This window comes from Anthonomus grandis, chromosome 1 (assembly GCF_022605725.1).
Source record: "Anthonomus grandis grandis chromosome 1, icAntGran1.3, whole genome shotgun sequence".
NCBI classification, from domain to species: domain Eukaryota; kingdom Metazoa; phylum Arthropoda; class Insecta; order Coleoptera; family Curculionidae; genus Anthonomus; species Anthonomus grandis.
The window spans coordinates 27,642,476-27,663,469 of NC_065546.1; the positions used below are offsets into that span (position 1 = coordinate 27,642,476).

A 20,994-nucleotide genomic window follows, 5' to 3' on the forward strand; every position below is an offset into this window, starting at 1 on the left:
CTGGCTTGTATTTAAATCTTTTAAAGAAAATTATAATAAATTTAATAGTATTGTAATAGTATGCAGGTACATAAGTACGTAAAAATAAGTATCGACAAAAAATATATTATATATATATATATGTGATAGCACACAGGATCAAGAGTAGTAATAAGATTAAAAGACCATTGCAATTATTATATTTTAAATAATGTAGTAGAGTATGTAAATATATGTATTTATTTGTCTATAGATAAACGTAGTAAATAATTAATAATTAAATTATCCCACAAAATATAAGCTCAGGCTAATGTAAAAAAATAGAAATAGTAAAAGAGTCCTTAAATGCATTCAAAAATGTAGTAAATCAGCAGATAAGGCTGTTAGATTTCCGGTCTTACTCTGTAAGAAAAGAAAAAAAACCTATCCAGGCTTGAAGGACCAATAAAATGGGTCAACTCCTTCGAAATATGTATATCCCGAGGGAATTAAGTAAAACCCTTAAGTCATAGGTTTCACTGACTCAATATTCGAATTTAACCGGTAATCTAAACCTCTCACCTGCTGATTCGTAAACGTAAATAGAAAGTAACTTAGTAAATAAAGTAACTTACCCTGGATATTTTGGGGATGGGTGTGGTAGGTCACGTACCGAAAAATACGCGCGTAAAACAGTGTCGACACTTATCGATCAAATCGGTTTTCGGTCAATGCCAGAATTGCTGCTACTCAATTCACAGCTTAGCACAACCTTCTCCTTTTCTCCCACTCTTTTCACATTCGTATTCAATATAAGGAAAGATGTGTATAGTTCAGGAATATACAAAAGGTGGGAAAAGGAAAAGATGTTAGGCAAATTATGTAAAGTTAAATAAGTTATTAGCAAAACGCGTATTTTTGAATGCATAAATATTAAATACAAGTAAAGAATTAAATTAAAGTTAAAGTATCACTAAGTATTGATTAAGAGAAAATTAAAGTTAATAATTATAATTACTACAAACATGTGATGACGAAACAAAATCTAAAAACTTACTACTACTAACTAGAACTTGTTTTAATTTATTTTGCTAATTTCACTGTATATTTTGTATTTTTGAAATAAAATTATTTTGTATATTTAATAATTGTATTAAATTTAGTACTGAAAAGTATGAAAAATTAGTCTCGGGTCTAAGCCTCGCCTCTAATACGTGGTTTCATCATTTTAGTATGAATAGCAGAACTCAAAAAATCATGCAACTTGCCACAAAATTTACCATGGAAAAAAATGAGCTAACTAGTTCGTTGGAATCGTTTGCTAATTTTTCGGAAGATTGTGATGATTCTGATAAAGACCGAGACTTTGTCTTATCAGACTTTGAAAAGGACGCGGATTTAGTCAGTAGTTCATCGGAAGATGACATAAATGAATTCTTAGATTTAGAAGAAGACGATCTTCCTTTACCGGAGTAATGTTAGCAACGGAATACCAGCAACGGCGGTTGCCGGGTGGTCACGAGTCGCGCGCGATGTCGAAGCGGCGCTTATGAAAATTGATAGTTTATTTAACACATGCAAAACTTTAGATGCATTAAAACTTCCATTAGATGCATTTTCTCAACGCAAAAAATTCCTCTTTACTAATTTTGTTATGTCGGCACAATTAAAAAAATTATGAAAAATTTTATCGGAAAAAAATTATTTTAAACTCGATATAAGTCGTTTAAAAAGCAAAAAAAACACCGTTGGTATGGTAGCAATTTGAGGATTTTTTTAGGGATGACAACTCAATATCTCTACTAACTTACTGGATATACCGTTTGAGAAAGTCAACCAATTTTAAAAAACTACTTTTTCTAAACTAATTTTTTTACTATGATAAAAGAAGAGTTTAAATTCGGTATATTCGACATTTGAAGGGTGAAAAAACACCGTTGCTACGGGTAAAAAATTAGGATTTTGTTAAGAATGATAACACGGTATCTGTAGATACTTACTTTGTATGTCTTTTCGAAAAGCCGACGTATTTTAAAAAACTAGAATTTTTTTAGTTTGATAAAAAAATAGACCAAATTCGGTATATTCGACATTTGAAGGGTAAAAAAACACCGTTGCTACGGATAAAAAATTATAATTTTTTTAAGAATGATAATACGGTATCTGTAGATACTTACTATGTATGTCTTTTCGAAAAGCCGACGTATTTTAAAAAACTAGAATTTTTTTAGTTTGATAAAAGAATAGACCAAATTCGGTATTTTCGACATTTGAAGGGTAAAAAAACACCGTTGCTACGGGTAAAAAATTAAGATTTTTTTAAGAATGATAATACGGTATCTGTAGATACTTACTCTGTATGTCTTTTCAAAAAGCCGACGTATTTTAAAAAACTAGAATTTTTTTAGTTTGATTAAAAAATAGACCAAATTCGGTATATTCGACATTTGAAGGGTAAAAAAACACCGTTGCTACGGGTAAAAAATTAAGATTTTTTTAAGAATGATAACACGGTATCTGTAAATACTTACTATCTATGTCTTTTGAAAAAGCCGACATATTTTAAAAAACTAGAATTTTTTTAGTTTGATAAAAGAATAGACCAAATTCGGTATTTTCGACATTTGAGGGGTAAAAAAACACCGTTGCTACGGGTAAAAAATTAAGATTTTTTTAAGAATGATAATAGAGTATCTATAGATACTTACTATATATGCCGTTTGAAAAAGCCGACGTATTTTAAAAAACTAGATTTTTTTTATTTTGATAAAAGAATAGAACAAATTCGGTATTTTCGACATTTGAAGGGTAAAATAACACCGTTGCGTATAGGATTAATATTTTTAGGAATTCCAATTCAACATGTATAGTTATTTGAGTACTCTATAAGCTGTTTAAGAGGGTAAAGGAACACTTTTGCTGTGAGTGAAAATGAGGTTTTTTTAGGGCTGATAATTTAATATCTACCTTTTGTATGTCATAAAAGCCAACACAGCATATTTTGAAAAACTAGAATTAATTTCTACTGATGAAAGAACGAACTAATTTTGCTAGATTTAGCACGTAAAGGTATAAAACACCTTTGCTCCAGGTATAATTTTCTGAATATAAAATTAAATTTTCTGTTTTAAGTTCTTTTTTAAATCTTCCTTAAGTGTGTACGCAGTGGAAATTTTGTTGTCCAGAATTTTAATTTGGCCACATTGTTTTTTTGTGATTAAGACGCTTACGCCAAACACGCGGATCTTTTAGATCCTGCTAATAAGTTATTCCAGGCGTGTGTGCGAAAAAGAGACAGCTGATGCAATTGCGTAATGTTTAAGGTAAGGCAATGCGTTTGTTGTTACACTAAAGGATGCCGACGCGTGTGTTCATTGGATTGATTCTATAACGAACGCTTTATTATAACTTTTGTTTTTAATTTACGTAAATTTGTTTTATTTTCCTTTGTTTTACTATTTACTCTACTATTTTTTAGTTACTAATTATTAATTTAACATATTTTTATTTATTTTAATTTCTATTTGCTTGTCTTACAAATTCTTTTAATGAATTACACATGTCAGATACTTTTGGTAGTTTATTTAATAAAAAGAACTGGCATTAATTGAACCACTAGGTAATAAGATATTAAAAACATTTTAAGGCCAAATTCGTACAAAAAAAAGGAAATTTTTATATAATAAGTGTAATAATTGTAAAGGTTCTTTTGAGATCACAATAACACAATTTAAAGCTAAATAATGATTTTAGAACTAATATTGTTAAATTTATAGAGCGTCAGTACGCATATTACTTAAAAGAAAGAACTAAAAAAAGTTATAATGCTTATTTGTTTTTTGTAAAGTCGTATCGCATCAAAAAATACACATAGAACATACATATATGGTTATTGTGGCCATTATTATCGTGAAACTTTTAAACTTGTTTGTCATTTAAGAAATTACAAAGAAGAATGCTCGAATTATATTTCTAATGTGTTTAGTTCAAATTTTAATTTTAAACATGCTGATTATTTGACTGGGCAAGTAAGGAACTGAAAGAACTTTATTAGCAACTCATTTTAGGGATATATATGACTTCTTTATAAATAAAAATAAAAAATATTTTAAAACCTAATAATATTTTCAATTTGACAAGAAATTTGCAGGCAAATAAAAGTGATGGGGTCTATAAAAATATTACGGCGGAATTTTTATCACAACTTGATCGCAAATCTGATAATCGCTTTGATATTTTATGGGTACCATCATCTGGAGTATATTCAGTTTACTGGCAAACATCTTTCTGTATATATTTTCAGCAAAAAACAAAATTACTTCTTAATATCCTCTATTCGGAAATCCAACCAGAAAGGTCATTTTACATTTAGATGCCACTGGTAGTATTGTCCAACATCATGTTTCAGATAGCAAAGCGATTTTTTTTGAAAACAGAATTTTCTATTATATGGTAGGAGTAAGAGTAGGGTTCGCTAAAGAGGGAAATGAATGCGTATCTCCAGTTTTTAAAATGATTTGATCCCAGCGAGATTATGTAACAATTCAAACTAGGTCAATAAATTTACATTTTTTTTTTGATAAATATAGCGGAAAATGGCCAATTTTTTATACGGTTTTAACTGATTTTTCTTTAGCAGAAATTCATGCAGTATTTTTATCATTTAACAAAATAAGTTTATTACAATATATTAATGATTTTTGGTTTAATTATAGGGTCAGAGTAAGAATATCAAATTTAGAATCTAATAATATTACAAAATACCCAAACCAATGCACGAAATCTTTAATATTTGCAACATTAAAAGCAGCCGCAACAGTTTTCCCTAACAAAACTTAAATATTATACTAAAATGTTTATTAAATATAATTAAGAAAATTTTCATAATGTGCACAACAAATCTGAATAGGAGTAACTGGACTATTGACATGTTTATTATACAGGGTGTCTCACGACGAATAGACGCGATCGATGTCTCAGAGACTAATTTTTCAAAAATTTTGAAAATTTGGCAACATCGCATAGTCGATGGGGGCCACACAACGAAAATATTTTGACAGTTGTGACGTTTCCGGTTATACCGGAAGTAGGTGTCAACTTCGTTATTTTTAATGGAATACCCTGTATATTTTTACATTTTTGGCTTCCACGTGAAATTCTAGGTATATTTTGTGTATAATGTCCTATACCTAAGTATAACCGTTTTTGAGATATTTTTAATTTCATGTGAAAAACTATGTTTATAAGCCCTAACATAATTACCGATTACTCCCTTTTAGTAGTCTTCATTTATTGGTTAGTTTCGGTTTTATTTTAAAGCAAGAACCACTTTAAAAGACTATTTTAATATTTGGCTTAAAAAAAGGTATAGGGGGGTCCAAAACTAGCATTAAAAATTGAAATGAAAAAATCATTAAAAGTCAATTTTTTTAAATGAAAACCCCTTATTTTTATAATTTTTTCATAAAGATAATTAAAAATAAGGTTAACTTTATATAAGGTTATCTAGTCCAAAAATTGATAGTTTTTGAAGTATTGGCAGTTTAAATTTGGCCTAATGTTAAAAGCCGTATAATAGTAGTACACGGCTTAAGGATTGTTGATTCGTTGACCATGACGGTTGTCATAGTAACCGCTACAAGCAACAGTAAGATAATGAATTATAACAGAAATGTACCCTTTTTAATTACTTATACATTTAATGCATAATTATAATCCATTGTCTTACTGCCGCTTCCAGCGGTTACTATGACAACCGTCATGATCAACTAATCAACAATCCTTGAGCCGTGTATCTATACGGCTTTTAACATCAGGCCAAATTAGGCCTTCATCGACTATGCCCTGTTGCCAAATTTTCAAAATTTTTGAATAATTAGTTTCCGAAATATTGATCGCGTCTATTCGTCGTGAGACACCCTGTATAATAAACATGTCAATAGTCCAGTTATTCCTATTCAGATTTGTTGTGCACATTATAAAAATTTTCTTAATTATATTTAATGAACATTTTAGTATAATATTTAAGTTTTGTTAGGGAAAACTGTTGCGGCTGCTTTTAATGTTGCAAATATTAAAGATTTCGTGCATTGGTTTGGGTATTTTGTAATATTATTAGATTCTAAATTTGATATTCTTGCTCTTACCTTTGCTGAACAAAAGCTGTTGGAATTTATTTTTTTTAATTGAAGCACCTATTGTTTTAAAATACTGATTTGGAAAAAAATTTAACAGAATCACAAGAAACAAAGCAAACAAAAAACTAAAAATTTTTTTAATAATCCTTATTTTATTTTATATTTTTTAAATATTTTATTTTAATCCGACATTGTTATCGTATATTATTTAACATTACTTTTCTTACCTACCTCTTTGGTTATCTGTTCCTATTAGAGGTCGTTCCAGCAATGCAAGAGGAAAAAATTATTTCAACTATATAAAAAATTATCTCTTGCATAAAGAACTTCGAAAAAAACCCGTAGTGGATTCTGTAGAAATGTTAGAGAATATGTATTGTCCTGCCATAAGACTATAATGTTAGAAATAAATACAAAATCTTGCGCTGTAAATAGAAGAACAATTGAAATACCGGATGAAAAATGGTGCAAGCGAGTTCGAAGGAAAGATTTATACTATAAGGTATCAGGAAGTAGAAAAGTACTAAGCCTTAAACAGTTCTCAAATACACACATGAATTCTTCAATTGTCGAAAATACCAATTTGGTCTATTTTTTTATCAAACTAAAAAAATTCTAGTTTTTTAAAATACGTCGGCTTTTCGAAAAGACATACATAGTAAGTATCTACAGATACCGTATTATTATTCTTAAAAAAATCTTAATTTTTTACCCGTAGCAACGGTGTTTTTTTACCCTTCAAATGTCGAATATACCGAATTTGGTCTATTTTTTTAACCAAACTAAAAAAATTCTAGTTTTTTAAAATACGTCGGCTTTTTGAAAAGACACACATAGTAAGTATCTACAAATACCGTATTATCATTCTTAAAAAAATCTTAATTTTTTACCCGTAGCAACGGTGTTTTTTTACCCTTCAAATGTCGAATATACCGAATTTGGTCTATTTTTTTATCAAACTAAAAAAATTCTAGTTTTTTAAAATACGTCGGCTTTTCGAAAAGACATACATAGTAAGTATCTACAGATATCGTGTTATCATTCATAAAAAAATCTTAATTTTTTACCCGTAGCAACGGTGTTTTTTTACCCTTCAAATGTCGAATATACCGAATTTGGTCTATTTTTTTATCAAACTAAAAAAATTCTAGTTTTTTAAAATAAGTCGGCTTTTTGAAAAGACATACACAGTAAGTATCTACAGATACCGTATTATCATTCTTAAAAAATCTTAATTTTTTACCCGTAGCAACGGTGTTTTTTTACCCTTCAAATGTCGAATATACCGAATTTGGTCTATTTTTTTATCAAACTAAAAAAATTCTAGTTTTTTAAAATACGTCGGCTTTTTAAAAAGACATACATAGTAAGTATCTACAGATACCGTATTATTATTCATAAAAAAATCTTAATTTTTACCCGTAGCAACGGTGTTTTTTTACCCTTCAAATGTCGAATATACCGAATTTGGTCTATTTTTTTATCAAACTAAAAAAATTCTAGTGTTTTAAAATACGTCGGCTTTTCGAAAAGATATACATAGTAAGTATCTACAGATACCGTGTTATCATTCCTAAAAAAATCCTAAATTTTTACCCGTAGCAACGGTGTTTTTTTACCCTTCAAATGTCGAATATACCGAATTTGGTCTATTTTTTTATCAAACTAAAAAAATTCTAGTGTTTTAAAATACGTCGGCTTTTCGAAAAGATATACATAGTAAGTATCTACAGATACCGTGTTATCATTCCTAAAAAAATCCTAAATTTTTACCCGTAGCAACGGTGTTTTTTTACCCTTCAAATGTCGAATATACCGAATTTGGTCTATTTTTTTTATCAAACTAAAAAAATTCTAGTTTTTTAAAATACGTCGGCTTTTCGAAAAGACATACATAGTAAGTATCTACAGATACCGTATTATCATTCTTAAAAAAATCTTAATTTTTTACCCGTAGCAACGGTGTTTTTTTACCCTTCAAATGTCGAATATACCGAATTTGGTCTATTTTTTTATCAAACTAAAAAAATTCTAGTGTTTTAAAATACGTCGGCTTTTCGAAAAGATATACATAGTAAGTATCTACAGATACCGTGTTATCATTCCTAAAAAAATCCTAAATTTTTACCCGTAGCAACGGTGTTTTTTTACCCTTCAAATGTCGAATATACCGAATTTGGTCTATTTTTTTTATCAAACTAAAAAAATTCTAGTTTTTTAAAATACGTCGGCTTTTTGAAAAGACATACACAGTAAGTATCTACAGATACCGTATTATCATTCTTAAAAAAATCTTAATTTTTTACCCGTAGCAACGGTGTTTTTTTACCCTTCAAATGTCGAATATACCGAATTTGGTCTATTTTTTTATCAAACTAAAAAAATTCTAGTTTTTTAATATACGTCGGCTTTTTGAAAAGACATACACAGTAAGTATCTACAGATACCGTATTATCATTCTTAAAAAAATCTTAATTTTTTACCCGTAGCAACGGTGTTTTTTTACCCTTCAAATGTCGAAAATACCGAATTTGGTCTATTTTTTTATCAAACTAAAAAAATTCTAGTTTTTTAAAATACGTCGGCTTTTCGAAAAGACGTACATAGTAAGTATCTACAGATACCGTGTTATCATTCATAAAAAAATCTTAATTTTTTACCCGTAGCAACGGTGTTTTTTTACCCTTCAAATGTCGAATATACCGAATTTGGTCTATTTTTTAATCAAACTAAAAAAATTCTAGTTTTTTAAAATACGTCGGCTTTTCGAAAAGACATACATAGTAAGTATCTACAGATACCGTATTATCATTCTTAAAAAAATCTTAATTTTTTACCCGTAGCAACGGTGTTTTTTTACCCTTCAAATGTCGAATATACCGAATTTGGTCTATTTTTTTATCAAACTAAAAAAATTCTAGTTTTTTAAAATACGTCGGCTTTTCGAAAAGACATACATAGTAAGTATCTACAGATACCGTGTTATCATTCATAAAAAAATCTTAATTTTTTACCCGTAGCAACGGTGTTTTTTTACCCTTCAAATGTCGAATATACCGAATTTGGTCTATTTTTTTTATCAAACTAAAAAAATTCTAGTTTTTTAAAATACGTCGGCTTTTTGAAAAGACATACACAGTAAGTATCTACAGATACCGTATTATCATTCTTAAAAAAATCTTAATTTTTTACTCGTAGCAACGGTGTTTTTTTACCCTTCAAATGTCGAAAATACCGAATTTGGTCTATTCTTTTATCAAACTAAAAAAATTCTAGTTTTATAAAATACGTCGGCTTTTTGAAAAGACATACACAGTAAGTATCTACAGATACCGTATTATCATTCTTAAAAAAATCTTAATTTTTTACCCGTAGCAACGGTGTTTTTTTACCCTTCAAATGTCGAAAATACCGAATTTGGTCTATTTTTTTTATCAAACTAAAAAAATTCTAGTTTTTTAAAATACGTCGGCTTTTCGAAAAGACATACATAGTAAGTATCTACAGATACCGTGTTATCATTCTTAAAAAAATCTTAATTTTTTACCCGTAGCAACGGTGTTTTTTTACCCTTCAAATGTCGAATATACCGAATTTGGTCTATTTTTTAATCAAACTAAAAAAATTGTAGTTTTTTAAAATACGTCGGCTTTTCGAAAAGACATACATAGTAAGTATCTACAGATACCGTGTTATCATTCATAAAAAAATCTTAATTTTTTACCCGTAGCAACGGTGTTTTTTTACCCTTCAAATGTCGAATATACCGAATTTGGTCTATTTTTTAATCAAACTAAAAAAATTCTAGTTTTTTAAAATACGTCGGCTTTTTGAAAAGACATACACAGTAAGTATCTACAGATACCGTATTATCATTCTTAAAAAAATCTTGATTTTTTACCCGTAGCAACGGTGTTTTTTTACCCTTCAAATGTCGAAAATACCGAATTTGGTCTATTCTTTTATCAAACTAAAAAAATTCTAGTTTTTTAAAATACGTCGGCTTTTTGAAAAGACATACACAGTAAGTATCTACAGATACCGTATTATCATTCTTAAAAAAATCTTAATTTTTTACCCGTAGCAACGGTGTTTTTTTACCCTTCAAATGTCGAAAATACCGAATTTGGTCTATTTTTTTATCAAACTAAAAAAATTCTAGTTTTTTAAAATACGTCGGCTTTTCGAAAAGACATACATAGTAAGTATCTACAGATACCGTGTTATCATTCTTAAAAAAATCTTAATTTTTTACCCGTAGCAACGGTGTTTTTTTACCCTTCAAATGTCGAATATACCGAATTTGGTCTATTTTTTAATCAAACTAAAAAAATTCTAGTTTTTTAAAATACGTCGGCTTTTCGAAAAGACATACATAGTAAGTATCTACAGATACCGTATTATCATTTTTAAAAAAATCTTAATTTTTTACCCGTAGCAACGGTGTTTTTTTACCCTTCAAATGTCGAATATACCGAATTTGGTCTATTTTTTTATCAAACTAAAAAAATTCTAGTTTTTTAAAATACGTCGGCTTTTCGAAAAGACATACATAGTAAGTATCTACAGATACCGTGTTATCATTCATAAAAAAATCTTAATTTTTTACCCGTAGCAACGGTGTTTTTTTACCCTTCAAATGTCGAATATACCGAATTTGGTCTATTTTTTTTATCAAACTAAAAAAATTCTAGTTTTTTAAAATACGTCGGCTTTTTGAAAAGACATACACAGTAAGTATCTACAGATACCGTATTATCATTCTTAAAAAAATCTTAATTTTTTACCCGTAGCAACGGTGTTTTTTTACCCTTCAAATGTCGAAAATACCGAATTTGGTCTATTCTTTTATCAAACTAAAAAAATTCTAGTTTTATAAAATACGTCGGCTTTTTGAAAAGACATACACAGTAAGTATCTACAGATACCGTATTATCATTCTTAAAAAAATCTTAATTTTTTACCCGTAGCAACGGTGTTTTTTTACCCTTCAAATGTCGAAAATACCGAATTTGGTCTATTTTTTTTATCAAACTAAAAAAATTCTAGTTTTTTAAAATACGTCGGCTTTTCGAAAAGACATACATAGTAAGTATCTACAGATACCGTGTTATCATTCTTAAAAAAATCTTAATTTTTTACCCGTAGCAACGGTGTTTTTTTACCCTTCAAATGTCGAATATACCGAATTTGGTCTATTTTTTAATCAAACTAAAAAAATTCTAGTTTTTTAAAATACGTCGGCTTTTCGAAAAGACATACATAGTAAGTATCTACAGATACCGTATTATCATTCTTAAAAAAATCTTAATTTTTTACCCGTAGCAACGGTGTTTTTTTACCCTTCAAATGTCGAATATACCGAATTTGGTCTATTTTTTTTATCAAACTAAAAAAATTCTAGTTTTTTAAAATACGTCGGCTTTTTGAAAAGACATACACAGTAAGTATCTACAGATACCGTATTATCATTCTTAAAAAAATCTTAATTTTTTACCCGTAGCAACGGTGTTTTTTTACCCTTCAAATGTCGAAAATACCGAATTTGGTCTATTCTTTTATCAAACTAAAAAAATTCTAGTTTTATAAAATACGTCGGCTTTTTGAAAAGACATACACAGTAAGTATCTACAGATACCGTATTATCATTCTTAAAAAAATCTTAATTTTTTACCCGTAGCAACGGTGTTTTTTTACCCTTCAAATGTCGAAAATACCGAATTTGGTCTATTTTTTTTATCAAACTAAAAAAATTCTAGTTTTTTAAAATACGTCGGCTTTTCGAAAAGACATACATAGTAAGTATCTACAGATACCGTGTTATCATTCTTAAAAAAATCTTAATTTTTTACCCGTAGCAACGGTGTTTTTTTACCCTTCAAATGTCGAATATACCGAATTTGGTCTATTTTTTAATCAAACTAAAAAAATTCTAGTTTTTTAAAATACGTCGGCTTTTCGAAAAGACATACATAGTAAGTATCTACAGATACCGTATTATCATTCTTAAAAAAATCTTAATTTTTTACCCGTAGCAACGGTGTTTTTTTACCCTTCAAATGTCGAATATACTGAATTTGGTCTATTTTTTTATCAAACTAAAAAAATTCTAGTTTTTTAAAATACGTCGGCTTTTCGAAAAGACATACATAGTAAGTATCTACAGATACCGTGTTATCATTCATAAAAAAATCTTAATTTTTTACCCGTAGCAACGGTGTTTTTTTACCCTTCAAATGTCGAATATACCGAATTTGGTCTATTTTTTAATCAAACTAAAAAAATTCTAGTTTTTTAAAATACGTCGGCTTTTCGAAAAGACATACATAGTAAGTATCTACAGATACCGTATTATCATTCTTAAAAAAATCTTAATTTTTTACCCGTAGCAACGGTGTTTTTTTACCCTTCAAATGTCGAATATACCGAATTTGGTCTATTTTTTTTATCAAACTAAAAAAATTCTAGTTTTTTAAAATACGTCGGCTTTTTGAAAAGACATACACAGTAAGTATCTACAGATACCGTATTATCATTCTTAAAAAAATCTTAATTTTTTACCCGTAGCAACGGTGTTTTTTTACCCTTCAAATGTCGAAAATACCGAATTTGGTCTATTTTTTTTATCAAACTAAAAAAATTCTAGTTTTTTAAAATACGTCGGCTTTTCGAAAAGACATACATAGTAAGTATCTACAGATACCGTGTTATCATTCTTAAAAAAATCTTAATTTTTTACCCGTAGCAACGGTGTTTTTTTACCCTTCAAATGTCGAATATACCGAATTTGGTCTATTTTTTAATCAAACTAAAAAAATTCTAGTTTTTTAAAATACGTCGGCTTTTCGAAAAGACATACATAGTAAGTATCTACAGATACCGTATTATCATTCTTAAAAAAATCTTAATTTTTTACCCGTAGCAACGGTGTTTTTTTACCCTTCAAATGTCGAATATACTGAATTTGGTCTATTTTTTTATCAAACTAAAAAAATTCTAGTTTTTTAAAATACGTCGGCTTTTCGAAAAGACATACATAGTAAGTATCTACAGATACCGTGTTATCATTCATAAAAAAATCTTAATTTTTTACCCGTAGCAACGGTGTTTTTTTACCCTTCAAATGTCGAATATACCGAATTTGGTCTATTTTTTAATCAAACTAAAAAAATTCTAGTTTTTTAAAATACGTCGGCTTTTCGAAAAGACATACATAGTAAGTATCTACAGATACCGTATTATCATTCTTAAAAAAATCTTAATTTTTTACCCGTAGCAACGGTGTTTTTTTACCCTTCAAATGTCGAATATACCGAATTTGGTCTATTTTTTTTATCAAACTAAAAAAATTCTAGTTTTTTAAAATACGTCGGCTTTTTGAAAAGACATACACAGTAAGTATCTACAGATACCGTATTATCATTCTTAAAAAAATCTTAATTTTTTACCCGTAGCAACGGTGTTTTTTTACCCTTCAAATGTCGAAAATACCGAATTTGGTCTATTCTTTTATCAAACTAAAAAAATTCTAGTTTTATAAAATACGTCGGCTTTTTGAAAAGACATACACAGTAAGTATCTACAGATACCGTATTATCATTCTTAAAAAAATCTTAATTTTTTACCCGTAGCAACGGTGTTTTTTTACCCTTCAAATGTCGAAAATACCGAATTTGGTCTATTTTTTTTATCAAACTAAAAAAATTCTAGTTTTTTAAAATACGTCGGCTTTTCGAAAAGACATACATAGTAAGTATCTACAGATACCGTGTTATCATTCTTAAAAAAATCTTAATTTTTTACCCGTAGCAACGGTGTTTTTTTTACCCTTCAAATGTCGAATATACCGAATTTGGTCTATTTTTTAATCAAACTAAAAAAATTCTAGTTTTTTAAAATACGTCGGCTTTTCGAAAAGACATACATAGTAAGTATCTACAGATACCGTATTATCATTCTTAAAAAAATCTTAATTTTTTACCCGTAGCAACGGTGTTTTTTTACCCTTCAAATGTCGAATATACCGAATTTGGTCTATTTTTTTATCAAACTAAAAAAATTCTAGTTTTTTAAAATACGTCGGCTTTTCGAAAAGACATACATAGTAAGTATCTACAGATACCGTGTTATCATTCATAAAAAAATCTTAATTTTTTACCCGTAGCAACGGTGTTTTTTTACCCTTCAAATGTCGAATATACCGAATTTGGTCTATTTTTTTTATCAAACTAAAAAAATTCTAGTTTTTTAAAATACGTCGGCTTTTTGAAAAGACATACACAGTAAGTATCTACAGATACCGTATTATCATTCTTAAAAAAATCTTAATTTTTTACCCGTAGCAACGGTGTTTTTTTACCCTTCAAATGTCGAAAATACCGAATTTGGTCTATTCTTTTATCAAACTAAAAAAATTCTAGTTTTATAAAATACGTCGGCTTTTTGAAAAGACATACACAGTAAGTATCTACAGATACCGTATTATCATTCTTAAAAAAATCTTAATTTTTTACCCGTAGCAACGGTGTTTTTTTACCCTTCAAATGTCGAATATACCGAATTTGGTCTATTTTTTAATCAAACTAAAAAAATTGTAGTTTTTTAAAATACGTCGGCTTTTAGAAAAGACATACATAGTAAGTATCTACAGATACCGTGTTATCATTCCTAAAAAAATCCTAAATTTTTACCCGTAGCAACGGTGTTTTTTTACCCTTCAAATGTCGAATATACCGAATTTGGTCTATTTTTTAATCAAACTAAAAAAATTCTAGTTTTTTAAAATACGTCGGCTTTTCGAAAAGACATACATAGTAAGTATCTACAGATACCGTATTATCATTCTTAAAAAAATCTTAATTTTTTACCCGTAGCAACGGTGTTTTTTTTACCCTTCAAATGTGGAATATACCGAATTTGGTCTATTTTTTTATCAAACTAAAAAAATTCTAGTTTTTTAAAATACGTCGGCTTTTCGAAAAGACATACATAGTAAGTATCTACAGATACCGTGTTATCATTCATAAAAAAATCTTAATTTTTTACCCGTAGCAACGGTGTTTTTTTACCCTTCAAATGTCGAATATACCGAATTTGGTCTATTTTTTTTAACAAACTAAAAAAATTCTAGTTTTTTAAAATACGTCGGCTTTTTGAAAAGACATACACAGTAAGTATCTACAGATACCGTATTATCATTCTTAAAAAAATCTTAATTTTTTACCCGTAGCAACGGTGTTTTTTTACCCTTCAAATGTCGAAAATACCGAATTTGGTCTATTCTTTTATCAAACTAAAAAAATTCTAGTTTTTTAAAATACGTCGGCTTTTCGAAAAGACATACATAGTAAGTATCTACAGATACCGTATTATCATTCATAAAAAAATCTTAATTTTTTACCCGTAGCAACGGTGTTTTTTTACCCTTCAAATGTCGAATATACCGAATTTGGTCTATTTTTTTATCAAACTAAAAAAATTCTAGTGTTTTAAAATACGTCGGCTTTTCGAAAAGACATACATAGTAAGTATCTACAGATACCGTGTTAACATTCCTAAAAAAATCCTAAATTTTTACCCGTAGCAACGGTGTTTTTTTACCCTTCAAATGTCGAATATACCGAATTTGGACTCTTCTTTTATCATAGTAAAAAAATTAGTTTAGAAAAAGTAGTTTTTTAAAATTGGTTGACTTTCTCAAACGGTATATCCAGTAAGTTAGTAGAGATATTGAGTTGTCATCCCTAAAAAAATCCTCAAATTGCTACCATACCAACGGTGTTTTTTTTGCTTTTTAAACGACTTATATCGAGTTTAAAATAATTTTTTTCCGATAAAATTTTTCATAATTTTTTTAATTGTGCCGACATAACAAAATTAGTAAAGAGGAATTTTTTGCGTTGAGAAAATGCATCTAATGGAAGTTTTAATGCATCTAAAGTTTTGCATGTGTTAAATAAACTATCAATTTTCATAAGCGCCGCTTCGACATCGCGCGCGACTCGTGACCACCCGGCAACCGCCGTTGCTGGTATTCCGTTGCTAACATTACTCCGGTTCTTCCTTTGTCCATCTTAAAAGAAAGAGAAACTCCAAAAAAAATAAAAAAAATGCTAGATTCTATGATTGAAGAAGTTTCAAAAAATTTGGATGGTGCTGTTTATACAAAAAAAGGTACAATAAGGAAAAGGAAAAAGTATGATACTTCTCCTGCAACACGAAAAAAAAATTGACTTAACATGAGAAAACAAAATATTCATCTGTAAAAGAAAACTGTGGTGAAAAGTGTACAAAGAAATGTATTACAAAAATCGGTATGCAACGGCAAAATCAGATTAATCAGGAATATTGGGACTTGGAGGAAAAAGAAAGGCGAGTCTTTATATTGCATAAAACTAGCACCACTGGTGTTAGAAGAAGATCAATCATTTTAGCTGCTGAAGGATCCCGAAGAAATAGATCTGTTCAGTATAATTTACCTGATGAGAATGGCTGCAATCAAAAAGTTTGCCAAAAATTTTTTTTGGCAACATTAGGGTATGAACTAAAAAATGACTGTGTTCTTAGAAATGTTACTTTAATAAATGAAAGGACATCTATTGCTCCAAAACCAGATAATAGAGGTAGAAAACAAAAAGAAAATAAATTTGATGAGACATTGATTGAACAACATGTTGAAAGCTTTCAACCCACCATTTCGCATTACAGATGGGAGCACGCCCCACTACGAAGATACTTGCCAAGTCATATTACAATAAGGGCAATGCATCAAGATTTTTTATTGAAGCTTAATGCTAAAATTTCTTATGAAATGTATAGAAAAGTTGTTGCCAAAATGAGTATATAATTTTCAAATTTAGGTCGTGAGGAGTGTTTTGACTGTGAATCATTTAGGTACATCATTCAAGAAACATCAAGATGCATATCGGAAAGCAAGGGAGGAGTATAAACAGGATAGTGCTGCGAAAGATGGTTTATACTTTTCAGCTGACCTCCAGAAGGTACCTTTCAATTTAAAATTAAATATCTAAAATTAAATAATTAATTTTTTTACTGTTAACCTGTAACATTATGCTTCCTAGATGCGAAATGTTTAAAGAAATTATGTTTATGCCAAGATTTATTGCATTCAATGAAACATTTGTGCCAATAGGGAAATCTCAGGAAAAACCGTTTGCCTTTATTTGGCATGAAGGCGTATCGGGAAGATCCAGAGATGACATTATTTCAACTTTTTATAGTTTTTTATTAGCCGTGAGCGATGCTTTAAATGTGACCACATGGCTGGACAACTGTGCGGCCCAAAATAAAAACTGGGGATTATTTTTTTTTTTAACATATATAATTAATTCGAACGAAATCAACCTAAAAACTTTGAATTTAAAATATTTTCAGCCTGGCCAAACTTTTATGTCTAGTGATGCTTTTCATCATCAAGTTGAATTAGCCTTAAAAAAAAAAAAAAAAGTGTATGATTTCAAAGATTTCAGCGAATGTGTTACTTTAGCCAATTCAAAAAAGGTGGTTGTCAAAGAAATGAATATAAACATTTTTTATACTTTTTCGGATTTAACCTCCCAAAATAAACTAAAGAGAATTAACCCCAGACCCTATTTACAAGATATGGTTTTTGTTCAGTTCGAAAGAGGAACAAGATCTTGAATTATAAAACATCTTTTTCAGAAGATTTTCAGTCCTTCAATTACCTATTAGCCAAATATGAAACAGGGCCCTTACCTCACCCTAATCAAAAAATGTGTACGAGTGGTATATCCAAAGAAAGAAAAAGTAATATTTTAACTAAAATTCAAGGGTTGATTCCAGAAAATCATTTACCATTCTGGGAAAATCTCGTAGAAGTTGAAACAGAAGTAGCTCTAGATTGACTCAAATTAAAGAAAATACTATGTTTTAAAGAATAATATTTTTTTTGTAATAAAATATGTTATTTTTAAAGGCTTAATAAAATATTTTGACAGATACGATTGTTTTTCTTAGCAATTATAACTAAAATTATCTAGAAGAAATGGCGTATCTGACTTATCCTAACTGTAAGTTGTTAAACATATTCCACGTAATTTAAAAAAATTATACTTCTTAAGTACCTATTTCATTTTATAACTTTAAATAATGTGACTAAAATAGTACAAAAAAATTTTATATTTTTATAAAAATCACCCTCGTGTAAAAATATAAAAAGTGCAGATATGACCTTTCTTAGGACCGCAGAATGCTCCTCTAATAAAGTGACCTGCACAGAGCTCTGATCAATATAACCCTTGCATAAATGTTCCCTTTGGGAACATTTATGCAAAAAAATTAAGCAAAACTCAAAAACCATGACAATTTGTTAAGAGCACTTTAAGAAGAATTCCACATCACCAGACTATATTAGTACTAACCAGGTCATCTAGTTTACAAGGTCTGATAATGCTTTATTAGTGAAACATGTAACCTTCAGGACATATATAAAGGATGTTTTGAGACCGAGACTTGGAGTTTTTATTTTCTCTCTATATTGATAGCTTAATCCATTCCATCAAAAGTTAGTGAATTGAAGTAATAAAGGATATGTCACCCATTACTAGTGTCAAGAACTGTGAAACTGAACAAAAAATGTTGTTCCTCCACTTTTGCTATTGTAAAATTTTAATAAAAATATTTATTTTCCACAGAATCTGAATTAATTTACTCTATAAAAAAAGTATAAATAAGTCTTAATACAAAATCATCAAAATCAATGTTAATTGTTATAAAATTGTTTATAAAAGATTATTGGTTAAAATGAATTGTTTGTCCACTTTTGGCTGTTAGTGTACTTTTACCCATACCCACAAATAGCAAAGTAAAGAGGTTATTCATTTATGATGCAAAAAAATAACCATTTGCTCTCACACATTAGAAATGTAAACAATTTCAAGAAGTTTCAATGTAAATGCAAAAAAACTTTGGATAAGTATTTTAAGGATCATTTTGTTGTATTATTGGCAATGAGATAGGGTTTTGATTCTTAAGTTAAATCTATGCAGGCGTGTAATTTTATTTAAATATATATTTGATGTTTTAAGTAAAGCAAGAGCCTTTCTATTAATTTGTCTAATATTAACATGTATGTTTTTATTTTTAGATCATTCTTAATTTTAACCCTATAATGTAATTATTTAATAAATTTTATAAAACATGCTTTGACTTTGACTAAATACTATAGTGTACTAAGCTTACTAGCATTAGGGAGAATATAGGAGAAATCTTATTTTAAATTTATATATAAATATGTAATTTATTATTTTTTGTTACCTTGAATTGGAATAGCGACAGGTGTATGTGACTATTGTGATTATATTTTTGTTTTTCTGCTAAATAAATAATAGTTTACCTTTGTTTAAAAATGTTACACAGCAGTGATCCAAAAGAGTGCTAAAGATCCAGTATCCTTAAAAGAACTGCCCTACGGTAGTCGGTGTCTCTTATCAGTAATAAAACAAATAATAAGCTCCTATCAGTTATAGCTGAAAAAGCACACAGTACTATGGCTAACAATATCACCCATAAAGTAATAAATCCTGAAATGGTGAAAAAGGAATTTAGTGCGCCTTTGGTCTTCATAGCTTCACGACATTTACATAATTATTAGTATTAAAGGTTTATTTTAAATTAAATTAATACAAAACATACATAAAAGCGAATTAATCTCCAATAATAACAAATTCACTTTATGACGGAAAACAATAAGACACAACCTAATAACAATGCGAAGTATAACCTCAAAAACACAAAAATATAAGCCAATTTTAGGCGAATAACCAAACGTTTTGGTTTTTACCAATTTCCGATTCGTATTTACCAAAACCTTTAGGTGCTGTTGGTTTTTAAAAAGTGACGTCATCAATCTACTGTCAAAGTTGTCACCAACATTGGCGGTAAATACCCAACTGCCTAGTAGTTTTTCATTTTTGGTTAAATGGCTATTTGAAATGCCAAAACATTCTTAAAAAAAATAATAAAAACAAAGTCTGAATTTATATACGTTGTACTCCATTAGCCGAAGTTGTGTTGAAGGCACTTGATTAGAAGGGATATATTTCTCCTTCAAAGCAAGAATTATTTCTTGCGTTTCGGAATAAAGTGACTGCCGTCAATATTTTAAAACCAACTTACCAACAAAAAATCGACAGCCAGTAAGTAAGCACATAAATCTTATTCTTGGATAAGAATAGACAGGTAAGACATCCAAACCAAATAAAAATGCAGAAAAGAATAAATTATCAAAAGAGCGAATAGATTTGCAAAAAATACAGTGAAAAACGTAAAGGTTTCACGGAAATTTTTTAAATTGATTTTTGATTTGATGCGTTTGTGTTTATTTCTGTGAAAAAAAATATGAGTGAGGTTATGTTTACGTCAGTAACTTTTTTATTTAATGTATTTCCTCTTGGGCAAATGTCTGCTCTTTATAAACGTTTTCAGGGCGAAATTAATTTGTATTTTGTTACGATCTAGATCTGATCCTAAAAATGTATGAAATCGGATTTAGACTCAAAACGTTTTGAAAACTTAGACAAATGGGTATTTTCATGTCAGTCTTCAAAACGAATTCAATACCGATGAAAGGTATAGCTAGCTAATATAATATTCAAACTCTGACAGCTGCTAGACATGACGTCATTCGAGCTCAACCATATGATGACGTAACGCTTAAGATATGAGCCATATTTTAGCGAGTAAGCGGTTATAAGCGTCTTTAAGACATCTCATTCGAGCGATCAAGTCATGACGTCACCGTATAAGGCGCTTTAAGCGTTTGTTAGCGATCTCCCGAGACCGCTAATAAACTCGGTATGTCAAAGTCAAAGGGAAGTTATACAAACAATAATAAACAATAAATATTTATATCAATTTG

At 28.9% G+C, this 20,994-nt stretch overlaps 1 protein-coding gene across 3 annotated transcripts in view; it reads right to left on the minus strand.

Moving 5' to 3' along the window:
* Nucleotides 1-20,994, minus strand: part of LOC126740629 (THO complex subunit 5 homolog) — a 259,584-nt gene that overhangs the window by 38,978 nt on the left and 199,612 nt on the right. For 2 of the 3 annotated variants that reach the window (XM_050446752.1, XM_050446736.1), the window contains exons 1-2: nucleotides 19,770-19,915; nucleotides 19,471-19,657 (exon numbers count right to left, since the gene is read on the minus strand). The gene's annotated coding sequence lies outside the window, so the exon portion shown is untranslated. Of the gene's footprint in view, nucleotides 1-19,470; nucleotides 19,658-19,769; nucleotides 19,916-20,994 lie in introns of those variants that run through there. The other variant, XM_050446744.1, reaches the window with a different exon arrangement.